Source organism: Pongo pygmaeus, chromosome 3, assembly GCF_028885625.2.
Source record: "Pongo pygmaeus isolate AG05252 chromosome 3, NHGRI_mPonPyg2-v2.0_pri, whole genome shotgun sequence".
Classification (NCBI taxonomy): Eukaryota; Metazoa; Chordata; class Mammalia; order Primates; family Hominidae; genus Pongo; species Pongo pygmaeus.
Genome location: NC_072376.2, coordinates 52,019,214 through 52,023,877, shown reverse-complemented (window position 1 = coordinate 52,023,877; position 4,664 = coordinate 52,019,214). Strand labels below are relative to the sequence as shown.

The following is a 4,664-nucleotide window of genomic DNA, read 5'->3' as shown; positions in this document are numbered from 1 at the left end:
GAGACAGCTAGGAGCAAAAAAGAAAGGCAAAAGCTATTGGTATCAGTCATGCAGCAGGAATCACTGTGGTCGTCAGTGGCCTGCTCCACAAAGGACACTGGCATCTTTTGCTATGAAGGTAACCTACATTCATTTTTACCAAAAAACCCCAGAGATGGAGATATGGCTGCCTCAGTCCTCGCCTACCCAAGGAGTGGACACCGTTGAGCTGCTTTGAGAAATAAACCACGACCTCTCCCAAACCCATGAGTCCCCTAACCTTGGAGCCATGGCTAAAATGAGAGTGCCCACACTCTCAACCCAGGCTCTGTGCCTGTGGTGAGCCAACCCACCTCTCAGACACTAGGGCCATTGTCACAGTATGCTAGTTTGCACTATGTGTTCCAGAGGCAAGTTCTTGTTGCATGTGCCAAACTCCAGGCACCGGCTCAGCTGCCATCAAAACTAGTCCCTGCCTGGACACCAGACCCTTTCTAATACTGCTCATACCTGAGTTCCTGTTCTTGGCTCCCTCATTACTTCACAAATATCCATGTTTTGCATACTGTTACCAATGCAGTAGGAGGGATGCCTGTGTCTTAGATGTCAGTGCTAATACGGACATGGATCTCCAGAGTTATAGTCTTCCATGCATGCCTGTACTTCAGGCCTCAGCTGTGTGGCTACTCAATGGACACCACTCATCAAAGACACCAGGTGCTACTGCCACCAGAAGTGAACCCGTAAGTGAGACCCAATGCCAAGAGGGGCCACATCAGCCACAACTTTCCAGTGGGAGAATAATTGATTGGGAGGATGTTAGAAGCCACTGCCACTAAAGATGCCAACAACCCTTGCTGCCACTGAAGACATCCACAGCATTTGTGCCTGAAGATCCCTGCAATCTTCATCAATACCAACCTCCACTCACAGAGCTACACAAAGACTACACCTGTGTCCACACAGGTGCCAGAAGCCCTGCAACACATCTAGCAAGTGCCCTTGCATCCATCCACCCCAAAGGGGAAGGTTTTTCCTTGGAAAAACTAGCCTGTAAAATGCTAGACATCAAAGTAAGGCAATAAAAATCCATGAAAAAACACACAAACAAAGAAACATAACACCACCAAAATAACACAATAATTCCCAGTATCTGACTCCAAAGAAATGGCACTATATAAACTGCCTGAAGAATGTTTCAATAATTGTTTTTAAAAGCTAAACTTTTTTAAAAATGCAAATAGATGATTCAACAAAATTACAAAAACAAAAAAGGTCTAAAATTAGAAATTAACAGAGAGAATATATATATATTTCCAGAATTTCTGGAACGAACAGAAATTCTGGAAATAAAAATAAATAGAATGAAGTGAAAATGTCAAATAGAGTGTTAAAGGCAGAAACCTGTCTCCAGTTTGTTAAAGAATACAAACTGGTACTTTCTATCACACTAGTACCTGATATGTCCAGGTGGAGTCTCCTGAAGGTGGCAATTTTAAGAAAGAGGTTGTTGTTGACTTATAGGGCTATCTGCTGCTCATTAGAGATGAAGAGGGGCCCCTAGAAGGCATAGTTTGCCATGCAGGTGTATGCTGTTATGTTTTTACACAGCTTGGAGAACGAGGTAAGCTTGCAGACTGTTTACCACTACTACAGTTGAATGGCCAACTGTCAGAACACAAGGGAGATTCTTCTAGTTCTGATGGGAACTCAGGATGCCATAAGTTCCACTAACCCAAAGGTCATTGATGACACCAGGGTGAAGAAGCCCTCTAATGACCTAAAGCGGTGCATATACTACAAGATGTGTGCTACACACAGGCTAAAAGTGAAGGTCTTCGAGGACATTGACCAAAAATTGTTGCCACAAGGAGCTATTTCTCCTCTGTCCCATCAAATCCCAGCACCAGCCAGAAGGAACTTTGAATTGACGTTCCTTCTACTGCCAACAAGCCTATGCCCAATCATAAGCAGTCCAAGTCCAACCTTTTTACCTCTTGAAAATGGAGTGACCCAGACAAAGAGAAGAAAGGCTTGGAAAGTCACGTGGACAGCATGGGGAGCAGCTGAGCCATCCCAGTTAAACAGGACTTGCCCTTCTTTGTCTTTGCACTGAGAGCCAGTACTTATCTCCAGCCTGCTGTAGCCTGTGTCCATTATCCTCCCCCTGGCCAGGGCCGAGGAGTGGTCAGACCAGCCTGCATTGTGCTGAAAGCCCACAATCATCCCAGCTTTCCAGGCCTTAATCAACTGGCGGTGGGAGTGAACTCCAGATTGGCTGATTGCTCCCAGACTGCCACTGTTCATCCTGACTTCAGTGCATCTCTGATAGACCTTTGACACCTTGCAACAAAGAATTTATGGGAGGGAGAACTGTGGATATGGAGTGCTCCTCAAGAAAGCTGAGCAACTCACAAAATACCCCTTAATTTCTATAACAGGCAATTCACTCCACAAAGGAAGGAAATCAATGAGAGTTTACACTTTTTCTTTCAGGAACCTTTCTTTAAAGAAAAAATTCATCTACAGGAGCTTTGCATATTTTGGGTACAAGCAATGGTAGAAACTTAAGACATTAAAAAGCAAAAGAAAGAATCTCTGAACTAAATCATAGTTTATTGAAATACATACAGTCAGAGGAAGAAAAATAAAAAGGCATAAAGAAAGCTCATGGAATTTGTGGGACAGCATCGAAAGAACAAATATTCAACTTACAGGAATTCAAAAAGAAGAAAAGAACAAAAGTGCATAAAGCTTACTTTAAAAAATCATAGCAGAAAACTTTCCAAATCTGGGGAAGGGTATAAAAATCCAGTTACAGCAAGACAAAAGTTTCCAAACAGATTCAATTCAAAGACTACACTAAGGCATATTGTCAAAAACCAAAGACAAAGAGAGGATCCCAAAAGCAGCAAGAGAAAAGATGCAAATCACTTATAAAAGAGTTATAATAATGCTAACAGCAGATTTCTCAGAAGAAATTTTGCATGCTAAGAGAAAGTGGAATGATATATTCAAGGTGCTGCACTTAAACTGTCAATCAAGAGTATTTCATCCAGGAAAACTATTCTTCAGAAATAAGAAGGGATAAAGATGTCCCCAGACAAACAAAATCTGAGGGAAAATATCACCAACAGACATGTCTTTTAAGAAACACTAAAGAGTCTGGCATGATGGCTCATGCCTGTAATCTCAGCACTTTGGGAGGTCAAGGCAGGCAGATAACTTGAGGTCAGGAGTTCAAGACTAGCCTGGCCAAATTAGCAAAACCCTGTCTCTATTAAAAATGCAAAAATTAGCCAGGTGTAGTGGCACACGCCTGTAATTCCAGCTACTCAGGAGGCTGAGGCATGATAATGGCTTGAACCTAGGAGGCAGAGTTTGCAGTGAGCCAAGATTGTGCCATTGCACTCCAACCTGGGTTACAGAGCAAGAGCCCGCCAAAAAAAAAAAAAAAAGGAAGGAAGGAAGGGAAGGAAGGAAGGAAAGGAAGGAAGGAAGGAAGGGAAGGAAGGAAGAGAGGGAAAGAAGGAAGGAAAGGAAGGAAGGAAGGAAGGAAGGGAAGGAAGGAAGAGAGGGAAGGAAGAAAGAAAAAGAAAGAAAGAAAAGAAAAACTAAAGGGAGTTATTTAGCTATTTCAGCTGAAAGAAAAGCGTGGTAATTAGTAAAATGAAAACATATAAAAGCAAACTCTTACTAATAAAAATGAGTACACAAATTCAAAATAATCCAACTCTCATGATGGTGCATAAACCATTTCTGTCTGAAGCATGAAGGTTAAGAGGTAAAACAATTAAAAAATGACTGCAATGCTACATTAAGAAATGTAAAATTTAAAATGTAATTTGTGACATAAATCATAAAATGTGGAGTGATGGAGTAAAAATGTACAGTTTTTTAAATGTAATCAAAGTCAGTTAATTTATTATCAGCTTAACTAACCTGTTGTAACTGTAAGATATTTTATGTAATTCTTATAGTAACAAAAGGCAAAAACATATAGTAGTTATATAAAATATAACAAGTAAGAAATCAAAGCATACCACTATAGAAAATCACCTAAATACAAAGGAAGATAGGATGATAGGACAAGAGGAAGAAAGGAATAAAGAATCTATAAAACAACTGAAAAAGAATGAACAAAATGACAGTAGTAAGTCCTTACCTATCACTGATTACCTCGAATGTAAATGGATTAAATTCTCCAATAAAAAGACATGGAGTAAAAGAATGTACATTAGAAAAAAGAGGTCAATCTATATGCTGGCTACAAAAGACTCATATCACCTTTAAGGACAAACACAAATTGAATATGAAAAGTTGTAAAGAATATTCCATACAACTAGAAACCAAAAGATGCAGGGGTAGTTATGTTTATATCAGACAAAATAGACTTTAAGTAATAAATTTTAAAAATAGAAAAGGTTATTACATATTGGCAAAGGAATCAATTCATCCAGAATGTATAAAATTATAAATATGTATGTACTCAACACCAAAGCACTTAACTGTATAAAGCAAATATTAACAAATTGGGGCAATAGAGTAATACTAGGAGACTTCAAAACAAGATTGTTAACAATGGCCAGATCATCCATACAGAAAATCAGTAAAGAAATATTGGATTTGAACTACATTTTAGATCAAATGGACCTGACAGACATATAAAGAACATTCCATGCAAC

The 4,664-nt window shown here is 39.5% G+C and overlaps 1 pseudogene; it reads left to right on the top strand.

Annotated features, from left to right (window-relative positions):
* The first annotated feature begins 602 nt into the window (after positions 1-602).
* On the top strand, positions 603-2,191 carry LOC129034535 (arf-GAP with GTPase, ANK repeat and PH domain-containing protein 1-like; annotated as a pseudogene).
* The last annotated feature ends 2,473 nt before the right edge of the window (positions 2,192-4,664 follow it).